Below are 8,012 nucleotides of genomic sequence, written 5' to 3'. Positions count from 1 at the left end.
TCATAGCAGAAAATTTTCCTAATCTGGGGAAAGATACAGACATCAAAATCTAGAAAGCACAGAGAACCCCCATTTGATCCAACAAAAACTGACCATCAATAAGGCATATCATACTCAAATTCACAAAATACTTAGGCAAGGAAAGAATCATGAAAGCAGCAAGGGAAAAAAAAAGTCCCTAACCTACAAGGGAAGACACATCAGGTTTGCAGCAGACCTGTCCACAGAAACTTGGCAGGCCATGAAGGAGTGGTGGGATATATTCAGTGTGCTGAATCAGAAAAATATGCAGCCAAGAATTCTTTATCCAGCGAGGGTGTCATTCAAAATAGAAGGAGAGATAAAAAGTTTCCCAAACAAAAATTAAAGGAGTTTGTGACCACTAAACCAGTCCTGCAAGAAATTTTAAGCGGGAGTCTCTGAAAGGAGAAAAGATGAATATATATATATATATATATATATATATATATATATATATAAAGCAACAAAGATTAGAAAGGACCAGAGAACACCACCAGAAACTCCAACTCTACAAGCATCATAATGGCTATAAATTCATAACTTTCAGTACTCATTCTAAATGTCAATGGACTCAATGCTCCAATCAAAAGACATAGGGTAACAGAATGGATAAGAAAACAAGATCCACCTATATGCAGTTTACAATAGACCCACTTTAGACTTAAAGACACCTTCAGATTGAAAATAAGGGAATGGAGAACCATCTATCATGCTAATGGTCCACAAAAGAAAGACAGAGTAGCCATACTTATATCAGACAATCTAGACTTTAAAATAAACACTGTATCAAGAGATGCAGAAGGGCATTATATCATAATCAAGGGGTGTATCATCCAAGAAGACCTAACCATTTTAAACATTTATGTGACAAATGTGAGAGCACCCAAACATATAAATCAATTAATCACAAACATAAATAACTCATCAATAGTAATAACATAATAATAAGAGACTTCAACATCCCATTCACAGCAATGGACAGATCATTTACTCAAGAAATCAACAAGGAAACAATGGCTTTGAATGACACACTGGACCAGATGGACTTAACAGATACATTCAGAACATTTCATCCTAAAGCAGCAGAATATACATTCATCTCCAGTGCACATGGAATGTTCTCCAGAATAGACCATATACTGGGACACAAATCAGCCCTAAGTAAGTACAAAAAGACTGATATCATACCGTGCATATTTTCAGACCACAACACTATAAAACTCGAAATCAACCACAAGAACAAATTTGGAAAGGTAACAAATACTTGGAGACTGAAGAACATCCTACTAAAGAATGAATGGGCTAACCAAGAAGTTAAAGAGGAAATAAAAAGTATATGGAAGTCAATGAAAATGATAACACCACAACCCAAAACCTCTGGGATGCAGCAAAGGTGGTCAAAAGAGGAAGTATAGCAATCCAGGCTTTCCTAAAGAAGGAAGAAAGGTCTCAGATACACAACCTAACCTTATGCGTTAAGGATCTGGAAAACAACAACAAGAACAACAACAACAACAAGAACAACAACAACAACAAATAAACCCAAAACCAGCAGAAGACAGGAAATAATAAAGATTAGAGCAGAAATTAATGCTATTGAAACCAAAAAACAAAACAAAACAAAACAAAACAAAACAACAACAAAAAACAATGTAGAACAGACCAATGAAACCAGAAGCTGGTTCTCTGAAAGAATTAACAAAATTGATAAACCACTAGTCAGTTTGATCAAGAAGAAAAAGGAAAGGACCCAAATAAATAAAATCAGGAATGAAAGAGAAGAGACCACAACCAACACAGCAGAAATAAAAACAATAGTAAGAGAATATTATGAGCAATATATGCCAATAAAATGGCATAATCTGGAAGAAATGGACAAATTCCTAGAAACATATACACTATTAGACCTGAAACAGGAAGAAATAGAAAATTTGAAGAGACCCATAACCAGGAAGGAAATCAAATTAGTAATCAAAAATCTGCCAAAATACAAGAGTCCAGGGCCAGATGGCATTCCAGGGGAATTCTACCAAACATTTAAGGAAGAGGTAACATTGATTCTCTTGAAACTGTTCCAAAAAATAGAAATGGAAGGAAAACTTCCAAACTCTTTCTATGAAGCCAGCATGACATGGATCCCCAAAACCAGACAGAGATTCCACTAAAAAGGCAAACTATGAACCATTTTCCCTGATGAACATGGATGCAAAAATCCTCAACAAAATATTAGCCAACCGGATCCAACAGTACATTAAAAAAACTATTCACCATGACCAAGTGGGATTTATACCTGGGATTCTGGGCTGGTTCAATATTCACAAAACAATTAACGTGATTCATCACATCAATAAAAGAAAGGACAAGAAATATATGATCCTCTCAATAGATGCAGAGAAAGCTTTGACAAAATACACCATCATTTCTTGATAAAAACCCTCAAGAAAGTAGGGATAGAAGGAGTATACCTGGAGATGATAAAAGCTGTATATGAATGACCCAACGCTAATATCATCCTCAATGGGGAAAAACTGAGAGCTTTCCCCCTAAGGTCAGGAACAAGACAGGGATGTCCACTCTCACCACTGTTATTCAACATAGTACTGGAAGCCGTAGCCTCTGCAATCAGACAACACAATGAAATAAAAGTCATCCAAATGGCTAAGAGGAGGTCAAACTTTCACTCTTTGCAGATGACATGATAATGTATATGGAAAACCCAAATGATTCCACCAAAAACTGCTAGAATTGATTCATGAATTAAGCAAAGTGCAGGATATGAAATCAATGCACAGAAATTGGTTGCATTCTGATACACCAACAATTAAGTGACAGAAAGAGAAATCAAGGAATTGATCCCATTTACAGTTGCACAAAAAACATAAAACACCTAGGAATAAATCTAACCAAAGAGGTGGAAAACTATACGCTGAAAACTATAGAAAGCTTATGAAACAAATTGAAGAAGACACAAAAAAAAAAAAATGGAAAAAGGTTACATGCTCCTGGATAAGGAGAACAAATTTTGTTAAAATGTCGATACTACCCAAAGTAATCTACATATTCAATGCAATCCCTATCAGGGTAACACCAGCATTCCTCACAGAGATAGAACAAAGAATCCCAAAATGTGTATGGAACCAGAAAAGACCCTGAGCAGCCAAAGCAATCTTGAAAAAGAAAACCAAAGCAGGAGTCATCACAATCCTAGACTTCAAGCTATACTACAAAGCTGTAATTATCAAGACAGAATGGTACTGGCACAAGAACAGACACTCAGATCAATGCAACAGAATAGAGCAACCAGAAACGGACCCACCAATGTATGGACAGCTAATGTTGGACAAAGCAGGAAAGAATATCCAATGGAATAAAGACAGTCTCTTCAGCAAGTGGTGCTGTGAAAACTGGACAGAGACATGCAGAAGAATGAACCTCGACCACTTTCTTACACCATACACAAAAATAAACTCAAAATGGATGAAAGACCTCAATGTAAGATAGGAAGCCATCAAAATCTTTGAGGAGAAAGCAGGCAAAAACCTCTTTGATCTTGGCCACAGCAACTTCTTAACACGTCTCTGGAGACAAGAGAAACAAAACCAAAAATGAACCACTAGGACCTCATAAAAATAAAAATCTTCTGCACAGTGAAGGAAACAGTTAGCAAAACTAAAAGGCAGCCAACAGAATGGGAGAAGATATTTGCAAATGACATATCAGATAAAGAGTTAGTATCCAAAATCTATAAAGAACTATCAAACTCAACACCCAAAAAACAAATAATCCAGTGAAGAAATGGGCCAATGACATGAAGAGACACTTCTCCAAGGAAGACATCCAGATGGCCAACTGACACATGAAAAAATGCTCAACATCACTCATCATCAGGGAAATCTAAATCAAAACCACAATGAGATACCACCTTACACGTTTCAGAATGGCTAACATTAACAACTCAGGCAACAACAGGTATTGGCAAGGATGTGGAGACAGAGGATCTCTTTTGCATTGTTGGTGGGAATGCAAGCTGATGCAGCCACTCTGGAAAACAGTACAGAGGTTCCTCAAAAAACTAAAAATAGAACTACCCTATGACCCAGCAATTGTACTACTAGGCATTTATCTATGGGATACAGGTGTGCTCTTTTGAAGGGACACATTCACCCCCGTGTTTATAGCAGCACTATCAACAATAGCCAAAGAATGGAAAGAGCCCAAATGTCCATCGATGGATGAATGGATAAAGAAGATGTGGTATCTATATACAATGGAGTATTACTCGGCAATCAAAAAGAATGAAATCTTGCCATTTGCAACTACGTGGATGGAACTGGAGGGTATTATGCTTAGTGAAATTATTCAGTCAGAGAAAGATAAAAATCATATGACTTCACTCATAGGAGGACTTTAAGAGATGAAAAAGATGAACATAAGGGAAGGGAAACAAAAATAATATAAAAACAGGTAGGGGGACAAAACAGAAGAGACTCATAAATATGGAGAAGAAACTGAGGGTTACTGGAGGGGTTGTGGGAGGGGTGATGGGTTAAATGGGTAAGGGGCATTAAGGAATCTACTCCTGAAATCTTTGTTGCACTGTATGCTAACTAATTTGGATGTAAAATTTTAAAAATAAAAAATAAAATTAAAAAAAAAGAAAAATGCTTCAGCTATACAACAGTCTAGGAACAAGAAAAATAAGTGTTTATTTTCATATGTCACTGAGATTTGGGAAGTTGTTTGTTGCATCACATTAATGCAACAATAGTGAATCAATAATAAAAAATGGCAATGCTTTTGACATTGTACTTAATTTAATTTTCCTTAACTTTTTTGGTTCAGCCAGTCATGTCAGAAGATATGGACAGAAGAAACGAAACTTTAATAGCCGATTTTATTCTCTTCTGACTCTTCCCCAATATGAAGTATGTCAGTATCCTTATCTACAGTATCATCCTGATCTACCTAACTGCACTCACTGGGAACTTTATCCTGCTCCTCTGGATATGGATGTACTTAAGGCTCCACACCCTGATGTATTTTGTGATCAGCCAGTTTTCTGTTTTAGACTTGGCCCTAATAAGCAGCACTGTTCCAAATATGGCAATCAACTTTTTCTCTGGAAGGAAGACTATCTCATGTTTTACCTGCAGAACTTAGATATTTTTCTTCTTTAGGGGGTGCTGAAAGCATTCTCTTGACCCTAATGGCCTATGACTGTTATGTGACTGTGTGCAACCTTTTGAGGTATGCAGTCATTATGAACCACAGGGACTGTATGCAAATGGTTACAGTTGTTATAGACTCTAAATCTCATGTTCTTTTTTGGCCAGCAAGAGAGTGGATGCAGAAGTAAAAATGAGAGATAGCTAATGTCTGGGAAAAGACAAGAGCCCAGAATAAGGGTCCTTGTCCAATTTGTCTGTATCAGAAAGATTACAAACATGGTGATGGGCATGCACAAAGAGGCAATAAATCTATTAACATTAACTCATGGACATGAGGGAAAGGGGTTCTTGAAGATATTCAGGGTTAGGGGTTTGGGTTAATACAAAACAAAATCCTGGTGCTGGACAGTTGGGCGGAAAGTTGTTTACAACAGACATGAGGCACCAAGTCTGTTTATCTTAGCTAGCCTAGGGGATGAGACAGATAGAGAAAATAACCTCAGGGTTAATAAGGCACCTTTTCTTTGCTAATCAGCTCTGCTCTGGGAAGCTTCACCCACAGCACAGTGGTCTATAGTCCTATTCACCTGTTTACCTAATTTGGTCCTTCCTTCCTTTGAAAACAGCTTTCTGCTATAGTACTAAGTTGGGGAGCACTTCCGCCCTGAATACCTAATCTTGTTTATTTCATATACCTATGTTCTCTACGGGAGCCTCTGCACCCTGTGGGACCCAAGGAATTTAACAAAAATCCCTTACCCCTGGAAAAGCAGAGCAAGACTAACTCCATTTTGTGCTACACCCACCATCTCATGTATAACCCCCACATGACCTACTTATTGCTTAAGACACTCCCCCACCCTAGTCAAGCCGCTGAGCACACCCTTACTGGAAACCGGCTCATATAAGAATGCGGAACCCCTAACCGCCAAAGAATGGAAACCCCGCCTTTTGCCCGCCAAACTTGCATGCCAATTCTTAAACCCCGCCTTTTGCCCGCCAAACTTGCGTGCCAATTCTGACCAGAGTGACAGGCTAGTTCAAACAGCTACTATAGGGTAAATTGTAATTCAATTGGCCACCTGCGTGTGGACTGACATGACTATGCAACTTTCTGTGTGTGTTACAATCTCATTGGCTACTGGCCCCTATAAAACTGCTATGACTTTTAACCTAGGGGTTCAAGTCCCTGCTCCACTGTGTCGGGTATACTTGGGCCCAAGCTCAAGCTTGCAAATAAACCCTTGTGCGTTTGCATCGGTATCAGCTCCTTGGTGGTCTCTCGGATTTGAAATCGGGGGCATTACACCCCACCTTCTCTATACTTATTTACCTAATCTTGTTTACCCCAAACGTGGGTGTGAGCATCCTATGACTTTGTACTTTTTATGCCTTGTTAACCCATTGATGTAAGCCAGGGAATTTCTAAGCTTATTCCTCACATACAGTGTCTTGGATTGGGGACATTTTAGCTTCTATAACTTACACATCTTATACCATGAGTCTGCCAATCTGTGGCTCCAGAGAAATACACCATTTCTACTGTGAGATGCCAGGAATCATGAAGTTCTCATGCAAAGACACTTCCACCTATGAACTAGTGGCCTTTGTGATGGGAATTGCATTTATGATTATCCCCTTTGGATTTATCATGGCTTCCTATACCCTCATTTAGAGGGTATATGCCCTTCATATGAAATCTCCCCAAGGCAGGAACAAAGACTTGGCCACCTATTCCTCCCATCTTACGGTGGTAAGTTGTTTTCTAGGACCATATGTTTATATGTATATGACACCTGATTCTTCCCACCCCCCGGAACAGGAGCAGGCTGTGTCTGTATTTTGCAGTGTTCTCACTCCCATGCTAAATTCCCTCATCTATAGTCTGAGAAACAAGAATGTGGTTGGGGCTCTTTAGATAGTCCTGGGAAATATTCAGTCTCTAAACAGAACATACGGAAAATTATGCGGAAAATTATGTAGAGGGCCAAGAGGCAAAGACCCCAGAAGTCTCCACAGTCACTTTTTCTGGCATGAAGAACTTTATTCTATCCCTCTCGAAGCACCATGTGGTTAGATTCGATCTTTAATATTAACTCAATCAAAAAGCTTAAGGACGTTAGTTAGTTTCTAATGAGTTGTTTCCAAGTGGCTAAACTCAACTGCCATTATGCTTGAAATCAGCTGATAACTTAAAAAAAATTTCAGTTTTCTCTTCCTACACCTGCTGATGTGGGCTGAATGTTTGTGTCTCTCTCAAATTTATATCTTGAAATCTTAACTTCTAATGTGATGGTATTAGGAGATGGGTCTCTGTTCCCATGGTCATAGATGAATTTCATACCCTTATAAAAGACACCCCAGAGAGCTCCCTTTTCCCTTCTGCTACGTGTGTACACAGTAAGATGGCCAACTGTAAATTAGGAAATGGGCCTTCATCAGACACTGAATCTTCCAGTACTTTGATATTGGATTTTCCATTCTCCAGAACTATGAAAAGTGAATTTGTGTTATGTCACCTAGTCCATGATAATCTCTTATAGCAGCCCAAAGGGACGAAAACACCTTCTGTAAACATTTCTCACTGTCCTTTGGGGCTCAACTTTGTTAATTATCATTGGAAATCTGGATATTGTTAATTTTCATTGTGGGAAAAAACAACTTTTTAGGAAAGTCAAATGGTACTGGTACATAAAGTGTTTCTTGTCAAAGAAATTGACAAGCCACGGCAAATATTCAACAGACTTTCTCAGCTCAGATCATGTTCAGAGGTAAGTCTTCGTTCTCATGGGGTAATTTGTGTCCTTATAAAACTATAATTCA

General features: G+C 38.4%; 1 pseudogene; it reads left to right on the top strand.

Annotated features, from left to right (window-relative positions):
• Positions 1–4,941: 4,941 nt before the first annotated feature.
• LOC122229566 lies at positions 4,942–7,107 on the top strand (annotated as a pseudogene).
• The last annotated feature ends 905 nt before the right edge of the window (positions 7,108–8,012 follow it).

Source organism: Panthera leo, chromosome A1, assembly GCF_018350215.1.
Source record: "Panthera leo isolate Ple1 chromosome A1, P.leo_Ple1_pat1.1, whole genome shotgun sequence".
Classification (NCBI taxonomy): domain Eukaryota; kingdom Metazoa; phylum Chordata; class Mammalia; order Carnivora; family Felidae; genus Panthera; species Panthera leo.
This window is presented reverse-complemented; position numbering and strand designations above follow the sequence as displayed.